The sequence below is a fragment of the Ascaphus truei genome, chromosome 12 (assembly GCF_040206685.1).
Source record: "Ascaphus truei isolate aAscTru1 chromosome 12, aAscTru1.hap1, whole genome shotgun sequence".
Taxonomy (NCBI): Eukaryota; Metazoa; Chordata; class Amphibia; order Anura; family Ascaphidae; genus Ascaphus; species Ascaphus truei.
This window is the reverse complement of record NC_134494.1, coordinates 16,890,064-16,913,471: the sequence shown is the minus strand read 5'-3', so window position 1 is coordinate 16,913,471 and position 23,408 is coordinate 16,890,064. Positions and strand designations below refer to the sequence as shown.

Genomic DNA, 23,408 nt, shown 5'->3' with positions numbered 1-23,408 from the left:
GGTTCCTATGTTAGGGTCATTCTACATTTCCATAGAATCCTGCATAGGTGGAGGCGCTGAAAGAAGATACGTTCCAGAGGATTCACCCCAGGCTCTAACTAGCGGAGGCTCAGACCTCCTGTGAGCCTGCAGGTATACGCACCACACCGGTAACACCACATGTTCTACTCACCCACACTATATATATGAGATTGGGTGGGGTGGAATACCCGTTACACACATAATACCGCCCTCTCCTCAATATACATAATACCGCCCTCTCCTCAATACACATAATACCGCCCTCTCTTCAATACACATAATACCGCCCTCTCCCCAATATACATAATGCCGCCCTCTCCCCAATACACATAATACCACCGTGGAAAAACAGAAATAAACTGAGCGCTACTATCTATCTCCTTATAATTGAATACAGTGCAGTGACTAAACCATATATAAATAAAGTAAACCACAATACCACAGTGAATAAGTGATTAAATAATTAAATTATAACATAACCGTGTGGTTGATAAGGGCGTCTGCTGCTATAAACATTAGGGGTGGCTCAGCACCCCACACACTCTAAGAAATGGAAACAAAAAGAAAACAGCGCACAACGCCAAATAGTGAAGTAAGTAATAGAATAGTGAAGTAAGTAATAAATCTGCGTACATCAGATAGAAATAACATGTGCATTTAGTGCATAACACACTGGTTACCACTCTGTAGCTGTAAAACAGGACGGTCTGGCACTCAGCTGTCTCTGCAGGAGCCTCTATGATGGTTCTGGGGCATGGGATCCTTCATGCACTCCTCACACAGCAGGACGCTGCTCACAAGGGGATTCCTTTCAAGCAGCCTGGTAATACTGCAGATTCAGACACTTAGTGGGACCGCTCCGCAACCGGCGATATACTGCCTCCAGGGGAATTCCCCTACAGTCCCCCGTCTCTCCTGTGTAGATTTGCTGCTTTTCCCAGCTGCTATGATCTTGGGGCAGTCCAGAGCTGTTGGAATTGCTCTGCAAACACTTCCGCAGCTGCAGGGGCTTACACAGCGTGCCACGATGCCGCTCCGTCACGTGGTATAGCGGAGTGACGTCACAGTTCTCGTGGCAATGGAGGAATCAATAGGGAGGAAGGAGAGTCCTTAACAGTCTCTTACCGGCGCAGAAATCGCTCAGTTAGCACGGTGGCAGCCAATATAAGCTGATAGTGATACAAATCCAAAGGATGAATATAGGCAAAATTGTGGCATTAATACATCCAACATGTTTCGTAGATCTAACTACTTCTTCAGGCTGTGTAAGCCCCTGCAGCTGCGGAAGGGCTGTGTGAGGAGTGCATGAAGGATCCCATGCCCCAGAACTAGGGTGACCATTCGTACCGGTTTTACCGGTACAGTCCCGTTTTTTTGTGGCCTGTCCCGGTTTAAGTCTGTCCCGGTTTTTGTCCCGGTTTCTGTCCCTGGTCCCGGTAGTGCGGGGCAGCGGCGGTGAGGAGAATGCGGCGGCGGCGGCGGTAAGTATTTTGTATGTATGTGTGTGAATGATGCCGGGGGGACTGAATGCAGGAGAATGCCGGGGGCGGGACTTAGAATGCCGGCCGGCCCGCAGGGGATTGGTCGCAGCATGTCAGAGGAAGCCGGGGGCGGGGCTTCCGCTTTGTGAAGCGCACACGTGACTGACTGCCTTCCCGCTCCTGGCTCCTCTGCTCTGTGCGCGGTGAGTGTCCCCCTTCTGTCCTGGGTCCCAGCCGGGGGGGTGGGGGAGGGGGTGTGCAATAGGAGGTGGTAGCAGGGGTGCGCCTGCCCTTGCCCCCGCGTGCGCCTGCCCTTGCCCCCGCGTGCGCCTGCCCTTGCCCCCCGGCGCGCGCGCCTGCCTTTGCCCCCGCGTGCGCTTGCCCTTGCCCCGCGTGCGCCTGCCCTTGCCCCCCGGCGCGCATGACTGCCTTTGCCCCCCGGCGCGCGCGCCTACCTTTGCCCCCCGGCGCGTGCGCCTGCCTTTGCCCCCCGACGCACGCCTGCCTTTGCCCCCCAGCACGCGCCTGCCTTTACGCTCACTTCCCCCCGTCCACTCGGTGGCGGGCAGTGGTGGCTGCGCGATGTGCGGGCGGTGCAGGGGCTGGCGGGGTGTATGTGGGTGTATGTGGGTGTGTGTGTGTATCAGTGTGTGTGTGTGTGTGTGGGGGTGTGTGTGTGTGTGTGTGTGTGTCAGTGGGTGTGTGTGTGTGTGTATCAGTGGGTGGGTGTGTGTGTGTATCAGTGGGTGTGTGTATCAGTGGTGTGTGTGTGTATCAGTGGGTGTGTGTGTGTGTATCAGTGGGTGTGTATCAGTGGGTGTGTGTGTGTATCAGTGGGTGTGGGTGTGTGTATCAGTGGGTGTATCAGTGGGTGTATCAGTGGGTGTATCAGTGGGTGTATCAGTGGGTGTGTGTATCAGTGGGTGTGTATCAGTGGGTGGGTGGGTGTATCAGTGGGTGTGTGTGTGTATCAGTGGGTGTGTGTATCGTGGGTGTGTGTATCGTGGGTGTGTATATCAGTGTGTGTGTGTGTGTGTGTATCAGTGTGTGTGTGTGTGTGTATCAGTGGGTGTGTGTGTATCAGTGGGTGTGTGTGTGTGTATCAGTGGGTGGGTGTGTGTATCAGTGTGTGTGTGTGTATCAGTGGGTGTGTGTGTGTGTATCAGTGTGTGTGTGTGTGTGTGTGTATCAGTGGGTGGGTGTGTGTATCAGTGTGTGTGTGTGTGTGTATCTGTGTGTGTGTGTGTGTGTGTATCAGTGGGTGTGTGTGTGTGTGTATCAGTGGGTGTGTGTGTGTATCAGTGGGTGGGTGTGTGTATCAGTGGGTGTGTGTGTGTATCAGTGTGTGTGTGTGTGTATCAGTGGGTGTGTGTGTGTATCAGTGGGTGTGTGTGTGTATCAGTGGGTGTGTGTGTATCAGTGGGTGTGTGTGTATCAGTGGGTGTGGGTGTGTATCAGTGGGTGTGGGTGTGTATCAGTGGGTGTGTGTGTGTATCAGTGGGTGTGTGTGTGTATCAGTGGGTGTGTGGGTGTGTATCAGTGGGTGTGTGGGTGTGTATCAGTGGGTGTGTGGGTGTGTATCAGTGCGTGTGTGGGTGTGTATCAGTGCGTATGTGTATCAGTGGGTGTGTGGGTGTGTATCGGTGGGTGTGGGTATCAGTGGGTGGGGGTGTGTGTGTATCAGTGGGTTGGGTGGGTGTGTATCAGTGGGTGTCAGTGGGTGGGTGTGAGTATGAGTGGGTGGGTGTGGGTATCAGTGGTTGTAGGTATCAGTGGGTGGGGGTGTGTGTGTATCAGTGGGCTGGGTGGGTGTGTCAGTGTGTGTGTGTGTATGTATGTGTGTATCAGTGGGTGGGTGTCTCCCTCACCCTCCCTGTCTCTCCCCTCCCTTTCTCTCCCCCTCCCTGTCTCTCCCTTTCTCTCCCCCTCCCTGTCTCTCCCTTTCTCTCCCCCTCCCTCTCCCTCCCTCCCTGTCTCTCCCTCTCCCTCCCTCCCTGTCTCTCCCTCTCCCTCCCTCCATGTCTCTCCCTCCCTCCCTGTCTCTCCCTCCCTCCCTGTCTCTCCCTCTCCCTCCCTCCCTGTCTCTCCCTCTCCCTCCCTCCCTGTCTCTCCCTCTCCGTCCCTCCCTCTCCCTCCCTCCCTGTCCCTCCCTCTCCCTCCCTCTCCCTCCCACCCGGTCTCTCCCTCCCTCCCGGTCTCTCCCTCCCTCCCTGTCTCTCCCTCCCTCCCTGTCTCTCCCTCCCTCCCTCCCTCCCTGTCTCTTCCTCCCTCCCTCCCTGTCTCTCCCTCCCTCCCTGTCTCTCCCTCCCTCCCTCCCTGTCTCTCCCTCTCCCCCTGTCTCTCCCTCTCTCTCTCCCCCCGTCTCTCCCTCTCTCTCTCCCCATCTCTCCCTCTCTCTCTCCCCCGTCTCTCTCTCTCCCCCGTCTCTCCCTCTCTCTCTCCCCCCCCTGTCTCTCCCTCTCTCTCTCCCCCTGTCTCTCCCTCTCTCTCCCCCCGTCTCTCCCTCTCTCTCCCTCTCTCTCTCCCCCTGTCTCTCCCTCTCTCTCTCCCTCTCTCTCTCCCCCTGTCTCTCCCTCTCTCTCCCTCTCTCTCTCCCCGTCTCTCCCTCCTCTCTCTCTCCCTGTCTCTCCCCCTGTCTCTTCCCCTGTCTCTCCCTCTCTCTCTCCCCCTGTCTCTCCCTCTCTCTCTCCCCCTGTCTCTCCCTCTCTCTCTCCCCGTCTCTCCCTCTCTCTCTCTCCCCCTGTCTCTCCCTCTCTCTCTCTCCCCCTGTCTCCCCCTTTCCCCCTCTCCCTGGTCTCCCTCTCTCCCCCGCTCTCCCTCTCTCCCCCTGTCTCTCTCTCCCTCCCCGTCTCTCTCTCTCTCCCTCCCCGTCTCTCTCTCTCTCTCCCTCCCTGTCTCTCTCTCCCTCCCTCCCTCCCCCTGTCTCTCTCTCTCCCCCGGTCTCCTTCTCTCCCCCGTCTCTCTCTCTCCCTCCCTGTCTCTCTCTCTCTCCCTCCCTGTCTCTCTCTCTCTCCCTCCCTGTCTCTCTCTCTCTCCCTCCCTGTCTCTCTCTCCCTCCCTCTCTCCCCCTGTCTCTCCCTCTCTCTCTCCCCCTGTCTCTCCCGACTCTCCGTCTCTCTCCCTCTCTCTCCCCCAGTCTCTCCCTCTCTCTCCCCCTGTCTCTCTCCCTCTCTCTCCCCCTGTCTCTCCCCCTCCATCTCTCTCCCTCTGTCTCTCCCTCTCTCCCCCTATCTCTCCCTCTCTCCCCCCTGTGTCTCCCTCTCTCTCTCTCCCCCTGTCTCTCCCTCTCTCTCTCCCCCTGTCTCTCCCTCTCCCCCTGTCTCTCTCTCTCCCCCTGTCTCTCTCTCTCTCCCCCTGTCTCTCTCTCTCTCTCCCCCTGTCTCTCTCTCCCCCTGTCTCTCTCTCTCTCCCCCTGTCTCTCTCTCTCTCCCCGTCTCCCCTCTCTCCCCTGTCTCTCCCTCTCTCCCCCTGTCTCTCCCTCTCTCCCCCTGTCTCTCCCTCTCTCCCCCTGTCTCTCCCCCTGTCTCTCCCTCTCTCCCCCTGTCTATCCCTCTCTCCCCTGTCTCTCCCCCTGTCTCTCCCTCTCTCTCTTCCCCTCTCTCCCTCTCTCTCTCCCCCTGTCTCTCCCTCTCTCCCCCTGTCTCTCCCTCTCTCCCCCTGTCTCTCCCCGTCTCTCCCCCTGTCTCTCCCTCTCTCTCTCCCCTGTCTCTCCCTCTCTCCCCCTCTCTCTCCCCGTCTCTCTCCCCCTCTCTCTCTCCCCCTCTCTCCCGCTCTCTCTCCCCCTGTCTCTCCCTCTCTCCCCCTCTCTCTCCCCCCCCCTCTCTCCCCCTCTCTCTCTCCCCCTCTCTCTCCCCCTCTCTCTCCCTCTCCCCCTGTCTCCCTTTCTGTCTCATCTTAACTGCCGTATACCTACACTGAAGTAACCCGCCCTGCTTTCTTCCAGATCTGACTCAAGTTTCACACGGGAGACATCGGAAGACAGGTAGGGAACACCTCCCCTCCAGTATAGTACCTTGAGGGACTGCGGATCAGGTAAGATCCCATCCGGGATTGCTGCTTTAGAAATTGTGAAGAGGGGGCGTCCTGACAATGGTTTAGGGGTACAGAAGTCATTCACATCTGGCTTTTTTTTTGTTCGATTAGTGAGGCCATCCGAGACACACATACACACGCACGTAACTAGGACTAATGGTAGTAAAGTATAAGTGTAATACAATATATAAACTGTTAATGTAAAAAAAAAAAATTGTGTCCCGGTTTTTCATTTTCAAAATCTGGTCACCCTACCCAGAACCATCATAGAGGCTCCTGCAGAGACAGCTGAGTGCCAGACCGTCCTGTTTTACAGCTACAGAGTGGTAACCAGTGTGTTATGCACTAAATGCACATGTTATTTCTATCTGATGTACGCAGATTTATTACCCCTTTAACATTGTAATACATTCTATTACTTACTTCACTATTTGGCTTTGTGCGCTGTTTTCTTTTTGTTTACATAATACCACCCTCTTCTTAATACACAAAATGTAACCCCCCCACACACACACACCACACCCAATATTGCACCCCCTGCAGCACACACACTACAGATCCCCCTGCAGCACACACAATATTGCCACCGCCCCGCAGAACACACAAAATTGACCCCCCTGCAGCACACACAAAACTTAACCCTACCGTCACAGCCCACACAAAATGCCCCTCCCTCACCCAACCTGGGTCCCCCTGTGCAGTACACACACAACATGGCACCCCCCTGTGCAACACACACCATGGCACCCCCCCTGTGCAGCACACACACAACATGGCACCACCCTGTGTAGCATACACTCACAACATGGCACACCCCTTGTGCAGCACACACACAACATGGCACACCATTTGAGCAGCAAACACACACACAACATGGCACCCCCCCTGTGCAGTACACACACAACATGGCACGCCCCCTGTGCAGCACACACATGGCACGCCCTGTGCAGCACACACAACATGGCACGCCCCCTGTGCAGCACACACAACTTGGCACACCCCCTGTGCAGCACACACAACATGGCACGCACCCTGTGCAGCACACACAACATGGCACGCCCCCTGTGCAGCACACACAACATGGCACACACCCTATGCAGCACACACACACAAGTTCTAGGGTTGCCAGGTGTCCAGTATTGAACAGGACTGTATACCGGTATCACCTCTCTGGACATGTATGTGTATACCGGTATTACCTCTCTGGACATGTATGTGTATACCGGTATCACCTCTCTGGACATGTATGTGTATACCGGTATCACCTCTCTGGACATGTATGTGTATACCGGTATCACCTCTCTGGACATGTATGTGTATACCGGTATTACCTCTCTGGGAGTGTATGTGTATACCGGTATTACCTCTCTGGGCGTGTATGTGTATACCGGTATTACCTCTCTGGGCGTGTATGTGTATACCGGTATCACCTCTCTGGACATGTATGTGTATACCGGTATTACCTCTCTGGGTGTGTATGTGTATACCGGTATTACCTCTCTGGGCGTGTATGTGTATACCGGTATTACCTCTCTGGGCGTGTATGTGTATACCGGTATCACCTCTTTGGACGTGTATGTGTATACCGGTATCACCTCTCTGGGTGTGTATGTGTATACCGGTATTACCTCTCTGGGCGTGTATGTGTATACCGGTATCACCTCTCTGGGTGTGTATGTGTATACCGGTATTACCTCTCTTGGCGTGTATGTGTATACCGGTATTACCTCTCTGGGCGTGTATGTGTATACCGGTATCACCTCTCTGGACGTGTATGTGTATACCGGTATTATCTCTCTGGGCGTGTATGTGTATACCGGTATTACCTCTCTGGGTGTGTATGTGTATACCGGTATTACCTCTCTGGGCGTGTATGTGTATACCGGTATCACCTCTCTGGACATGTATGTGTATACCGGTATCACCTCTCTGGACATGTATGTGTATACCGGTATTACCTCTCTGGGAGTGTATGTGTATACCGGTATTACCTCTCTGGGCGTGTATGTGTATACCGGTATTACCTCTCTGGGCGTGTATGTGTATACCGGTATCACCTCTCTGGACATGTATGTGTATACCGGTATTACCTCTCTGGGTGTGTATGTGTATACCGGTATTACCTCTCTGGGCGTGTATGTGTATACCGGTATTACCTCTCTGGGCGTGTATGTGTATACCGGTATCACCTCTTTGGACGTGTATGTGTATACCGGTATCACCTCTCTGGGTGTGTATGTGTATACCGGTATTACCTCTCTGGGCGTGTATGTGTATACCGGTATCACCTCTCTGGGTGTGTATGTGTATACCGGTATTACCTCTCTTGGCGTGTATGTGTATACCGGTATTACCTCTCTGGGCGTGTATGTGTATACCGGTATCACCTCTCTGGACGTGTATGTGTATACCGGTATTATCTCTCTGGGCGTGTATGTGTATACCGGTATTACCTCTCTGGGTGTGTATGTGTATACCGGTATTACCTCTCTGGGCGTGTATGTGTATACCGGTATCACCTCTCTGGACGTGTATGTGTATACTGGTATTACCTCTCTGGGCGTGTATGTGTATACCGGTATTACCTCTCTGGGTGTGTATGTGTATACCGGTATTACCTCTCTGGACGTGTATGTGTATACTGGTATTACCTCTCTGGGCGTGTATGTGTATACCGGTATTACCTCTCTGGGCGTGTATGTGTATACCGGTATCACCTCTCTGGACGTGTATGTGTATACTGGTATTACCTCTCTGGGCGTGTATGTGTATACCGGTATTACCTCTCTGGGCGTGTATGTATATACCGGTATCACCTCTCTGGACGTGTATGTGTATACTGGTATTACCTCTCTGGGCGTGTATGTGTATACCGGTATCACATCTCTGGGTGTGTATGTGTATACCGGTATCACCTCTCTAGGTGTGTATGTGCATACCGGTATTACCTCTCTGGGTGTGTATGTGTATGTGTATACCGGTATCACCTCTCTGGACGTGTATGTGTATACTGGTATTACCTCTCTGGGCGTGTATGTGTATACCGGTATTACCTCTCTGGGCGTGTATGTATATACCGGTATCACCTCTCTGGACGTGTATGTGTATACTGGTATTACCTCTCTGGGCGTGTATGTGTATACCGGTATCACATCTCTGGGTGTGTATGTGTATACCGGTATCACCTCTCTAGGTGTGTATGTGCATACCGGTATTACCTCTCTGGGTGTGTATGTGTATGTGTATACCGGTATCATCTCTCTGGGTGTGTATGTGTATGTGTATACCGGTATTACCTCTCTGGGCGTGTATGTGTATACCGGTATCACATCTCTGGACATGTATGTGTATACCGGTATTACCTCTCTGGGCGTGTATGTGTATACCGGTATTACCTCTCTGGGCGTGTATGTGTATACCGGTATTACCTCTCTGGGCGTGTATGTGTATACCGGTATCACCTCTCTGGACATGTATGTGTATACCGGTATCACCTCTCTGGACATGTATGTGTATACCGGTATTACCTCTCTGGGTGTGTATGTGTATACCGGTATCACCTCTCTGGACATGTATGTGCATACCGGTATCACCTCTCTGGACATAGTGACCTGACCGGCTTGGGACACACACGCAGGATTTCCTTGAGCAGGGAGAGAGCAGGGCTGTTGCTAGGGGGCTGGGCAGCTTCCTCTATCCTGATTGGCTGCTGCTAGGTAATGCAGCCAATCAAAAGGAGGTGGCAGGAGCCTGGGGGTGGGGCCAAGGTCGGGTGACCAGATTTTCAAAAGTAGAAATCTTGACACATTAAAAAATCATTTATAAAACAAATTACATCACTTCAAATTAAATATTTGTAGCGGGGTCACCCCTGGCTACTATTCTACACAATGGGCTGGCAGTAAACCCTGGTATTTACAGGTTGCCAGTAGTTGATATGGGGTTTTCCCCTTCACCTTTGGTACTGCACTTGAGTGACAGCAGGGGGTGGTACATCCTGTTGTAGCTGGGACAGCGGGGTGCCCGCCTCCTGGCTGTACTTAAGGGCAGGACCGCCCAAACGTTAGGGGCTTGTTCCTTCCCACTTGAGGAAGGAAGATCACACAACTGGGAGCCTGAGATTGGGGCCTACCCATGTGCTCTTCCCAACGGGGAGGAGTGAGTGTGGACCATACCTCTGCCTCCACTAGGGAGGTGGGGAAGAGCTAGGATGGCTGCGGGGGCCGTTGGCCTGTAGTGGCAGTCCAGGGACCATCTTCAGTGATAGCTGACTGACTGTATCCGGCAGAAGACTGCTGAGTACCTGTTACTGCAGAAGTGTAGTAATAAACCGTTCCTGTTTGCAATATACCTCCTGCCTGGTGTGTGATCTAACTGGGGGGAGAGGTACAAGTTCTACCGTGAGAGATCACCTCCATATCCCTGGAGCCTACGGCAGATGGAGGCGCTGCACTGCTAAGTATTATGTGCAGTATGGACCCCAGAAGCCTGTTCCTGTGTCCCCAAGTCATCGGAGACGACTCGGCCCTATTACCAGCAGGTATGCACCACACACACCCTGTAATGGCCCCTATCTGAGATTGGGGGGAACATCGTTACATATTATAATGGTATGCATCTAATAGCTTCCCCATTCCTGCTGTGTTATTGATTTCTTTCCGTTTCCTAACCTAACACAAACTCGAGTGGAGCAAAATGACGGTTTGGTTTCTATTAATAAATTGTTTCATTAGAGTTTACCAATATATTCTAAATGTTTACTCTTTGATATGATCAATCACATAAAAACAAGCAAAGTCTATTTTTACGGTTTTAAATGACAGGGCAAAACCTAAAAACCGGGGCATTTGAACGAGAAAATTGTCAGGACACCGGGACGGTTAATCAAAATCCGGCACTGTTCCGGCTAAACCGGGATGTATGGTCACCCTAGCTAAAGGGAATTTACAATGCACGTAGGACGCAGTGCGTTGCTGGCCTCTCTGGCAGCCAAGAGGTTAACAATGGGTATTGTAGGGGCAGCTGCAACACCGCCCTGGATCAGCAGAGGGCACCGCTGCTCTGTGACGAGGATGGGCAAACCTGCCACTCATTGGAGGGGAAATGAAACTTGGGTCAAATGCTGTATTTTACAGCTGAGCCGATAAGAACAAGCGGCAGATTGTCTGACGTTGCAGAATTCCGGACTGATGTGGCCGCCGTCTAAAAATTAACCCGAACGGCTGACTTCCGCAAACGATTATAGACTCTCCCTCGCTGCCAGCTCGCTGCCGGTCTGCGTTAACCTCTTCAGTGCCGCCGACGCATTGGTATCATTCCTCCTTACGTCACGTGGGACCCCCTGTGTCACCCCATCCATTCTATAGCTTCCTTTACCATCCCGTTATCTTTCATTTTCTATCTCCCTCTATCTCCTGTAGGGGCTAAGTCCGTCTTTCACTGGGCACATCTCTCTCTCTCTCTCCTCTTCTGCGCGTGTCTCTTTCTTATTCATCTCGCAGTGCCTCTCAGACCTCCTTTTCTTCTGACTCATTCCTGTATTTTGCCTCCCCCTTCTCTCCTGTAGGGTTTCCTCATTTTAACACCTCTCCTCTCCTTCCCTCCAAACACCTAAAGAGGGGTCCTCTTTCACACATCTCTATCCCCCCCTTCCTTTCCCTCACTCTCTCCCTCCTCTGAATCTCTCCCTCCTCCTCCTCTTTTCTCTCCCTCCCCCTCTCTCCTGTAGGGGCAGGGTTCCTCTTTCTATTCACACATCCCTCGCTCTTCCCCTCTCTGTAATATCTCTCTATCTGTCTCCCTTTTACACAACTCTCTCTCTCCTCCTATTGAGCAGGGACTGGATTCCAGCTGCCTCTGACAGTGCACAGTGACAGGAACCTCACCTCCCAGATCACAAGCGCAGGTAAGATGTCACAGGAAACTGTAGTGCGGAGGGGGACGGTGTTAGGAAATAAGTGTGACATGTCTGTAGGGCTGATCTGCAAACCCTCTCTATATGCTGCCTCTTCATTTATTCATGTGCCGCACATTGAAATCCCCGTAACTCTTTCCCAGCTGACCCGCAGAGGGTTGCATCTGCCATGCCCAAACCTATCATGTTTAACGCACCTATCATGTTTAATGCGTCCGGTCTCTTAACCCTTTCCCTGCTGCCAAGGGGATCTGCGGTGCATTTTTGCCATGCCATGTTCGCGGCGTGTGGAGATCCATCGGATCTGCAGATGATCGCATCCTCCTTTCGGGGTTTTTATGTTTTGCGGAATTGAATCTGCAGAATATCGCGCCTATCGGCGTCCGCTTAGAAAAAAAAACCAAGATCCCCGCTGCGTCCGCCAACTTTGTTACATTAGAGCTAGCATGGGGTTAATGTGTACTGCACATAGGGATGAAAGGTGCAATGTTCTGCAGAGCAGCAGACAAAAGGTTGATGTACGGGCAGGGGCAATGGGGAGCAGTAAACCGTTAACCCCTCCCCTGCCAGAAAATCCTACAGAGCGATGCTCTGCGCGTATTCCCCCCCGGGGCAGTACTCGGCACCTACCTGGATGGTGCCATAGTAACATTACGTCTAGGTTAATCTGCTTCTGACCTATGCGTGTATCTGTTATACTGCGGGTTGTCTCTCCTGCCCCCGAGGCGGCCATCTTTAATAAACCCGCCAACTGTTATAACTTCACGTTGCTTTACCTCTAGTCACTAACCCCTCGAGGGTTTCATTATTTGTTACGCCAGAAAAAACACCGCTGCAAAAAAAAAAAAAAAACATGTTTTCTGGAACTTTTAAATATGGCCGCCAATGCGAAGTCTTCATCGCTGCGACAGCTGAGGTATTACATGTCTATTGAAGCATTGCACGTATTTAACCCGCAAGCAATGTGAATGTGCTGCAGGCCGTTCCGGCAGCGAAGGGGTTAATACAGTCTGGCAAGGCGTTGCATGCCCGAGTGCTTTCACTTTGTTGCGTCGCCAGCGTGTGTTACTATACAGGGAGGAACGTGGGAGCTCCGTGCTCTGACAGCACAGCGTCTGGTTTTTACATGCATTTCATCTTTTTCAACCGTTACCTGCGCTGAGAATACAGACAGGGTGGCGTCTCCCTGCCCCTTTAGGTAGGAAAATGGAGACATTGAGACATCAGTAAGGCTATCTGTACAGAAATACGTGTGTGTGTTTCCAATAATATTCCAGGTACGGCCGTTGCCAGCCTCTCTTTTTCACAATATATATATATATATAGATATAGATATAGATATAGTGGCACTGTGTGCTCATTTGCATGTAATTTCCCAGAATCCCTTGCTGCAGTGGAAGTGCTGTGTGCTGGGTGATAATGGTGAAAGGCGGGGTTGCAGACCTGTCTAAGACATGCAAATGAGCATACAGTAATATTTCCATTTGGCTCTCTCTCAAACTCTCTCTCTCATTATATATATATATATATATATATATATATATATATATATATATATATATATATATAAAAAAAATTAAGGAATAAATCAAAAGGAGCAGTTATATGGGGCAATAGGAGGAGTTATAGGGAGCGGTTATATGGGGCAATAGGAGGAGTTATAGGGAGAGGTTACATGGATTAATAGGAGGAGTTATAGGGAGCGGTTATATGGGGCAATAGGAGGAGTTATAGGGAGAGGTTGTATGTAATAGGATGAGTTATAGGGGGAGGTTATATGGAGCAATAGGAGGAGTTATAGGGAGGTTATATAGGGCAATAGGTGGAGTTATAGAGAGCGGTTATATGGAGCAATAGGCGGAGTTATAGGGAGCGGTTATATGGAGCAATAGGAGGAGTTATAGGGAGCGGTTATATGGAGTAATGAGGAATTATAGGGAGAGGTTATATGGAGCAATAGGAGGAGTTATAGGGAGCGGTTATATGGGGCAATAGGAGGAGTTATAGGGAGAGGTTATATGGAGTAATAGGAGGAGTTATAGGGAGCGGTTATATGGAGCAATAGGAGGAGTTATAGGGAGCGGTTATATGGAGTAATAGGAGGAGTTATAGGGAGAGGTTATATGGAGCAATAGGAGGAGTTATAGGGAGCGGTTATATGGGGCAATAGGAGGAGTTATAGGGAGAGGTTATATGGAGTAATAGGAGGAGTTATAGGGAGAGGTTATATGGAGTAGTAGGAGGAGTTATAGGGAAAGGTTATATGGAGTTATAGGAGGAGTTATAGGGAGAGGTTATATGGAGCAATAGGAGGAGTTATAGGGAGCGGTTATATGGGGCAATAGGAGGAGTTATAGGGAGCGGTTATATGGAGTAATAGGAGGAGTTATAGGGAGAGATTATATGGAGTAATAGGAGGAGTTACAGGGAGCGGTTATATGGAGTTATAGGAGGAACTCTTTTTTTTTTTAACTGAATTTTTTTTTCCAGCATTGTATTTCATTGAAAATTTTCAAACAAAAACTGCACGTTATGTACAAACTTACACTATATCAATATAAACTCAGCATTTGTTCCAACCTTTCTCCTCTTAACAGCACCTTTAAATTCCTTTTATACACATTTTTAATTGAAACCAAATAAGAGCATTAACTGCCACATTAATAGCTCCTACCTTTAAAGGATTCATTTATAAACAAATATTACTTTTTCTTTTTACCCCACATTATCCCCCAATGACCCAAACCTCTTAGTGGCCACCGAAGGTGGGGCCAATGTCCAAGTCTGTCCCTATGGAATTGTCCATATTATGCTCCTCTTTGGATAAGGAAAGTTCCTCTGTCTACATCAGGGCTTCAGCTCATGAACCCCAATCCTTCCTAAGAACAGAAAAACGAGTAATTTTAAGCATCTGAAGAACCTTAACAACAGGACCTGTAGGAAGTCGCAGAGTCCCTCCAAGTCTTTTTACTGTGCCCTTCTTCCCTCTTTTAGCCTCTAATTTTGCATTCTGTCCCTATCTTTATTGCCCACCAGACTACACTCTTGATAAGTTCATCCACTGTATTCTCAGATTGTTCTCCTTCCAGAAGTGAGTTTGAGGATGTTCCCTCTAAGCAGGGGTGAGCAAACTTTTTATGCCGAGCCCCCCTTTTTATCCATAAAATTTCTCGGGCCCCCCCTGCCTGATGTAATCAAAATCACATGAAAAAAAAAAAAAACCCCTTTATTAAACGGTATACAATATAAATCCAAATATGTTTAAATACTTACATATTTCAACAGCTCGGGCTTGCAAAATTAGGCTGCGTCCACGCTGCCGCTGAGAGCGGTGACATCACCAACTCTCCAAGCATGAGCGCAGGGTGTCCTGCATAATTTTGCAAGCGTGGATCGGGGCTATTTGTGTGTGTGTCTGTGTGTGTCTGTGTGTGGCTGTGTGTGTGCATTGGCTGCTGCTGAGCGCACTTCAAAGTCAATTTTGTTTGTCTCCCCAAGCGCCAAGCTTGGGAGCGCGTACGTGCACAAAGGCAATCCTTTGGGGGGGCATTCATCCACCTCTTTGCTACCTCCCTTCCCTCTCCCCCCGCCCTTTTTTTTCTTCCTTCCCCTCCATGCTCTTTGTCTTGCTATCCCCATTGTCATCCAAACTCCTACCTACAGTATTATTTATTTTATCCCGTTTTCAATGTTGTGTTTTCACAGTTTTTTTTTATTATTTCTGTACATTCATAGTATGATTGATATAGTGGCAGCCGACCCTTTCACTTGCAGAGGATCGCAGCGAAGCAGGTTGCCAGCGGAGGAGAGCAGGAACACAGCGCTATTGCAGGGCAGACACCGGGAGGGGCGTTTGACTTCACCGTGCTCGGGCGTGCTCCTCCCCGTACCTCCGAAGCCCCTGCGCGTGCGCACACACACACCATCACGTGGCCACCACCTGCACTATCCTGTTCAGCCACCCGCAGACGTCTTTGGCTGCCCGCCCGCACACATCTTCTTGGCCGCCCCTCGCGCACAGCTTTTGCGTCCTCCCGCGCACAGCGTCTGCCGGCCCACACACCCAGTTTGTCGCACGCCGCCTGTGCCCCCCTAAATAATCTTGCGCCTCATTGCCCCCCCCCAGTTTGCGCACCACTGCATTACAACACACACTCTCTCAATCAATCAATCACCAAATACGCACACTCACACACACACACACACACACAACCCCCCCACCCCCCCCCACACACACACTCAATCCCCCCACACACTCACACACTCAATCCCCCCACACACACACTCAATCCCCCCCACACACACACACAATCCCCCCACACACACACACACACAATCCCCACACACACACTCAATCCCCCCACACACTCAATCCCCCCACACACTCAATCCCTCCACACACAAACACAATCCCCCCCCCCACACACACACCCCCCCCACACACACACACACAATCCCCCCACACACACACACAATCCCCCTACACACACACAAACTCAATCCCCACACACACTCAAATCACCACACACTCGCTCAATCCCCACACACACACAATCCCCCCCCCCCACACACACACACATAAATCACCCCACACACACACAATCCCCCCCCACACACACACTCAATCCCCACACACACACAATCCCCCTATACACACACACAAACTCAATCCCCACACACACTCAAATCACCACACACTCGCTCAATCCCCACAAACACACAAACCCCCCCCACACACACATACTCAATCCCCCCACACACACACACAATCCCCCCCTACACACACACTCAATCCCCCCCCACACACAACCCCCCCCCCAAACACACACACTCAATCCCCCCCCACACACACAATCCCCCCCACACACAAACACAAACACAAACTCAATCCCCACACACACAACCCCCCCCCCACACACACACACACACTCAACCCCCCCCCCACACACAATCCCCCCCACACACACACTCAATCCCCCCTCACACACACATTCCCCCCCCACACACTCAATCCCCCCCCACACACACAATCCCCCCCACACACAAACACAAACTCAATCCCCACACACACAATCCCCCCCACACAAACTCAATCCCCCCTCACACACACAACCCCCCCCTCACACACACAACCCCCCCCCCCCACACACACACACTCAATCCCCCCACACACACACAATCCCCCCACACACACACAAGCCCCCCCCCCACACACACAATCCCCCCCTCACACACACACACACTCAATCCCCACACACAACACAAACACAAACTCAATCCCCACACACACAATCCCCCCACACACACACACACACAAACTCAATCCCCACACACACACACAAACTCAATCCCCACACACACACACAAACTCAATACACACACACAAACTCAATACACACACACACACACACTTTCACCTGGGGGTGCGACATGCTCCGATCCCCCAACCCCCCATGCTGCTGAAAACTGGTGTGGGAAGCAGACAGGAAGAGAAGGAGGGGCTGTCTGTGCGCAGAGAGAATCCCCGCCCCCTCTGCAAGACACAGACACATAGAAGCAGCAGCACGGAGCTTCTGGCCGCCCGTGCACAGCTCTGCCCGCCCCCAGGTTTCCCTGCAAGCAGCCCGCCCCCCCCCCCTACATAATCTTGCGCCCCCCCAAGGGGTCGCGCCCCCCAGTTTGCACACCGCTGCTCTAAGGGATCTTCTAATATTCGTTGGGCCATGTCAACACAATCCGTAAACTATTCTTCCGCCAGTAGATCTGGCGAACTACGTCCACAGGTGGGTCTGGGCAAACTTCGTCCGCAGGTGTATCTGGGCAAACTCCTTTCCCAGGCTGATCTGGACAAATTCTGTCAGCAACTTTCAAGTCACGATCATAAAGTGCTTCATTTTCTTCAAAATCCATTTCCTGCTCCCAAAGGCCTGAAATATTATACCATGCATCTGCACAACTCCGATATGAATGTCCAAATTTACCACATAAATTACATTTGATCTTTGTATAACTTGCCCTCTCGTGACCCAAGGACTGGCACAAGTTGCACTTTAGCACATCACATGTAATACTTAAGTGTATGGCTGAACCACATCTATGGCACAAGGTTGGCTGACCAAAGTAAAAACAGTTTCCTTTTTCTCTTCCAATGAAGAACGAGCCTCCTCTTTCCAGCCTCCTATCCAGATGTCCTCTTTATCCATGATTCTTATAGGTGGAGCCAGTACTTCACATTGTCTGCCAAGCCATATCAGAATATCTGATATTGGAACTGATTCGTGTCTGAAGAGAATTGTTACAGACTTTATTTCCGGTTTAGACACAGGAATAGCTACAAAGGATTTCCATAATTCAGTGTTTTTAATACTCTCATATCTTGTCCAGAAATAGTCCAAAGCTTGAGGTCTCTTAAAGCTGACATCATACCCACAAGAACCTGGAACATGGATCCGTGCATAAATTTATTCTGCTCTGAAGCCCAAGGATTCTTTTAATAGATGTCTTTCAATAAAAATCCTGTCAAGGTTCATCTCCTTTCTGCCTTTATACCTCAACCTTACCACATTTCTCCTTTTCAAAGGTTGGGCATTTCTGGTCACAGCGCTTACAAAGGACCTCCCACTCCAGGCTGAATGAGGTGCTGTATAAACTGGGGTTACTTTAATACCATTACTTTGCTTTACCCCATCTTCTGATTGGGCCACTCTATTATCAGGAACTATCTGCATAGGAGCAGCAATTTCAGTCTCTGCAATCTTAATTTCACTCCCAGGCACTAGAGAGTTAAAGCTGTCTCCATTGCTGCTAATTACCACCTGCTGTTCTCCCCTCTCAGGGTTCTGAATCACAGGACCTGCTAATAAGCAGGGGGGTGGTTCTGTAAGTCCAGGTGAGCATGGGTTCTCTGGCTCACTGCTATCAGGTACAAACTCCATTTCCACTTGATGTCCTCCCAAAGTTTCTAGGTTCTTATTTTGCTGCTCTCTAGTTCTTTGTAATTTCTTTAACTTCTCCCAGGGTGGGAGTCTGAGATAACCCCACATCACAGGTGTCTGCTGCTTTCTTTGCATGCAATGGGCATTTAACAAAATCTTCTGCTGATTCTGCTATTAAACCCTCGGGTGCTGGAAGCTCTGGAACAGATCATTGCTCACAGTCTGATACACCCTGAGGTGAGTCCCTTTCCCTGAAGTCTTTGGACCCTATTTGAGGGCTGTTACCTTCACCTGTAGAGACTTTTAGCCGCCGGTCCTTTGCTTTCCTTTCTTTAGCAGCTTTACCCTTTGGGGTTTTCTTGGCAGTTGATTGCTTTTAACTGTCAGGATCTGAGTCCGAGTTTTCCTGGGATAAGATCTCTGTTTAATCTTTATGCTTTGCAGACCACTGGGTCTAAGGCCACCCTGGAGGGATGCGGCTATATGGAGCAATAGGAGGAGTTATAGGGAGGGGTTATATGGAGCAATAGGAGGAGTTATAGGGAGGAGTTATATGGAGCAATAGGAGGAGTTATAGAGAGCAGTTATAGGGAGCGGTTATATGCAGCAATAGAAGGAGTTATAGGGAGAGGTTATATGGAGCAATAGGAGGCGTTATAGGGAGAGGTTATATGCAGCAATAGGAGGAGTTATAGGGAGAGGTTATATGGAGCAATAGGAGGAGTTATAGGGAGAGGTTATATGGAGCAATAGGAGGAGTTATAGGGAGCGGTTATATGGAGCAATAGGAGGAGTTATAGGGAGCGGTTATATGGAGCAATAGGAGGAGTTATAGGGAGCGGTTATATGGAGCAATAGGAGGAGTTATAGGGAGCGGTTATATGGAGCAATAGGAGGAGTTATAGGGAGCGGTTATATGGAGCAATAGGAGGAGTTATAGGGAGTGGTTATATGCAGCAATAGGAGGACACTCTTCCCCTCCCCTCAATATGACACTCTCCCCCTCCCCTCAATATGACACTCTCTCCCCCTCCCCTCAATATGACACTCTCCCTCTCCTCAATATGACACTCTCTCTCTCCTCAATATGACACTCTCTCTCCTCAATATGACACTCTCTCTCAATATGATCCTCAATATGACTCTCTCTCTCCTCAATATGACACTCTCCCTCTCTTCAATATGACACTCTCCCCCTCCCCTAAATGACACACTCCCCCTCCCCTCAATATGACACTCTCTCCCCCCCCTCTCAATATGACACACTCTCCCCCCTGCAACTCACATCACACCCTCCCCCCCTGCACCTCACATCACTTCCCCCCCTGCACCTCACGTCAGCAGCCCCCCCACTCACATGCCAGCAGACCCCCCCTCACATGCGAGCAGCCCACCCCCTCACGTCAGCAGCCCACCCCCCCCTCACGTCAGCAGCCTATCCCCCCCTCACATGTCAGCAGCCCACCCCCCCTCACATGTCAGCAGCCCACCCCCCCCCCTCACATGTCAGCAGCCCACCCCCCCCCCTCACATGTCAGCAGCCCACCCCCCCTCACATGTCAGCAGCCCACCCCCACCCTCACATGTCAGCAGCCCACCCCCCCCCCTCACATGTCAGCAGCCCACCCCCCCCTCACATGTCAGCAGCCCACCCCCCCCTCACATGTCAGCAGCCCACCCCCCCCTCACATGTCAGCAGCCCACCCCCCCCTCACATGTCAGCAGCCCACCCCCCTCACATGTCAGCAGCCCACCCCCCCTCACATGTCAGCAGCCCACCCCCCCTCACATGTCAGCAGCCCACCCCCCCCTCACGTCAGCAGCCCACACACCCCCCCTCACATGTCAGCAGCCCACCCCCCCTCACATGTCAGCAGCCCACCCCCCCTCACATGTCAGCAGCCCACCCCCCCCTCACATGTCAGCAGCCCACCCCCCCCTCACATGTCAGCAGCCCACCCCCCCCCCCTCACATGTCAGCAGCCCACCCCCCCTCACATGTCAGCACCCCACCCCCCCTCACAAGTCAGCACCCCACCCCCCCTCACAAGTCAGCAGCCCACCCCCCCTCACAAGTCAGCAGCCCACCCCCCCTCACATGTCAGCAGCCTACCCCCCCCCCACCTCTGCACCAGCCCGTTTTTCACACCCACCCGCCACCAGCCCGTTTTTCACACCCACCCCCCACCAGCCCGTTTTTCACACCCACCCCCCACCAGCCCGTTTTTCACACCCACCCCCCACCAGCCCGTTTTTCACACACACCCCCACCTGCCCGTTTTTCACACCCCCCCCCCCACCAGCCCGTTTTTCACACACCCCCCCACCTGCCCGTTTTTCACACCCCCCCCCACCAGCCCGTTTTTCACACCCACCAGCCCGTTTTACACACCTACCTCTTTCAGCTCAGCATATCCTCTCCCCAGTACTAAGCCCCGCCCCCGGCATCCTGCTATTGAAAAAAAAAAAATACTCACTGCATCCTCCTCATGCTGCTGCCCCCGCGCACCGCAAAACCCGGGGGCGGGGAGGGGTGGAGGAGGGGGGGGGGGATGAATCGCCGCCATTTTTTTTAAAACTTTTTATTTTATTTATTTATTTAATTAATTAATTAATTAACTGGTGCCCGGCCAGAGTCAATGCGGGCCGCACAGAGAGGCCGCCCGCGGGCCGTATGTTGTGCAGGCCTGGTCTATACTGAGATACACCTCTTCAGCAAAGATCTGCTTTGAAGACAAAAAAAAATTACAGTCTATTTGCTTGAGATAAACTTAGTAAAAAGTCCCTTTGTTTAAACAGCAGTAAGCACTGGACAAGGGTTTCTTTTTCACGCAGGGGAGGTTAAAATGAAGCTTTTGAGGTTACCATGGTAACCTCCAGAAGCTGGAGATTGATTTTTAACACTAAAACAAAATATGAAGGTGTGAGATACTAACATTATACTTCCGGAGGCGCCACCACGATGGCGGAGACGGTGTCTGCTTAAGAATGGGGTCCCCCTGCAACGTTGTATCCTCCGGAACCGCAACCCCCGCCGTTGCGTTATTGCGTGTGGCAGAGGCACCGAAAGACATTTAGTAGGTTACCTACATCCGTATGAGTTAAACTCGAAGAAGCTTCTGGGTAGAGTTGCTGATTTAAAATTCATTCTTCTGAATTCAGAATCCATTCTCTCTCTCTCTTTCTCTCTCTCTTTTTCTTTCTCTCTCTCTCTCATCCTTAGAGACATTTGAGTGTAATCCTCCCGTAGATTTTAAGATGAAGAAAAGCTGAGGTGGAGGCCCATTTTTTTTCTTCTCGCGGGTGACACAAATGTCAGGCGTTGAATATTCTAGGAATTATGTCATAAAGCGGCCAACTGCATTGCTGGCAACAAAGGAGGCTGAAGCCAGCGGCTTGGGCATTAGCCGGTGTAGGGACACTGGAGTTGGGTTACCTGCGTTTTTGTAGTGAGGAGCACAGGTTAGCAAGAGCAGCAGTGGCATTGGGTTGTCGGGTCCTACACGTTACGCCTTCCACAACCTTATTAGAACTGTATCCCGGAGTTCTTTCTACCAACGTTTGCTAATCCCGATAGTGGAGACTCTCTCTTCTCACACACAGGGAAGTGTGGGGAAGGCAGAAGGTGTGTTGCAGAGAGAGAGAGATGGGGTCGGAGAGGAAGAGGATACTGCTCCAGAATAACTTTGTACAAACATCAGGAAGGTTTCACCCCAAAATCTGTCAACCTATTAGGTATTCCTGAATATGATCCCGTACTAAACCTTCAAGTAAAGTTGTGAGTGGAGTACCTCAAGGATCGGTACTGGGACACACACACACAGTCGCGCGCGCCCACACACAGTCGCACGCGCCCACACACAGTCGCGCGCGCCCACACACAGTCGCGCGCACACACACACAGTCGCGCGCACACACACACAGTCGCGCGCACACACACAAACAGAATCACACACAAACAGAATCACACCTCCACATTCACACACACAGTCACACACACAAGGAATTCAAAGTTAGTATAAATATAGAAGTGCAAATAGCTAAAACAGGGCGTGTGTACAGAGCACGCACGTTCTAAGTGAAACTTCTTTGCGTTTTGTCACTGAAATTGTGTTTTGATTTTTAATAAAAAACATCACCATCACAAATACAATTTCTGTGACAAAACAGGGACAAAAGACAAAGATGTTTCACATAAAATGCGAGTGCTCGCCACACACACTTTTTTTTTTTGTTTGCCTTGCTCTGGATCAATATACTGTAAATACAAATATAGGATAAAGTATCTGTTGTCTAAATTTAGCTTAGATTGAACTTGATGGACATATGTCCTTTTCCAACCTCATCTACTATGTAACTATGAGACTTAGTGTCAGAGGGGCCAGTGCTGTGTTGTGGGCCGTGGACTGAATGGTTTAAATGAGTCACATTGCAGCACTGCGTGTGCTCTGTCACTGTCCCCATCCCTAACCCCTGCTCACTCTTTGCTGGCGTAGTGTGATGTTGGATATGAGCAGCAATTTGATATATAGTATTCCAAAACACTCTCTGTAATATCGCATGAATTTTTACAATATAGAATAAACCCTTAGGCAAGCATTTACAATGAATTCTCTTCTAGAGTATATTTCTTGTGGAGGATTTTAGCATTGAACTGCGGTCCCTCTCTATCTAGAGTATTATTTAGAACCATATATGTCCCAACGCATAAAGACAAACCTCCCATATGCCAAGATAGTCCAGTAGTAAATGGAATGGTACTCCGAGATGAATAGATATTCTCTCCTTAGTGGAATCCACATAAGATAGGAGTCTTCACTTGCCAGGTATACTCGTGTGTGTGTGTGGATTACATACATAGATAGGTGTGTGTGTGTCTGGATAGATACAGTAGATAGGTGTGCGCTTGTGTATAGATAGATATAGATAGGTATGTTTGTGTGTCTACATAGATAGTCGACATATAGATAGGTGTGTGTGTGTGCGTATAAAGATAGGTAGGTGTGTGTGTATATAGATAGGTAG

General features: G+C 50.7%; 1 protein-coding gene across 2 annotated transcripts in view; it reads left to right on the top strand.

The window, feature by feature from the left end:
- Window positions 1-10,648: 10,648 nt before the first annotated feature.
- Window positions 10,649-23,408, top strand: part of SLC25A22 (solute carrier family 25 member 22) — a 70,269-nt gene continuing 57,509 nt past the window's right edge. Inside the window, exons 1-2 of one of the 2 annotated variants that reach the window (XM_075566826.1) lie at window positions 10,649-10,843; window positions 11,371-11,439. The gene's annotated coding sequence lies outside the window, so the exon portion shown is untranslated. Of the gene's footprint in view, window positions 10,844-10,924; window positions 11,440-23,408 lie in introns of those variants that run through there. The other variant, XM_075566825.1, reaches the window with a different exon arrangement.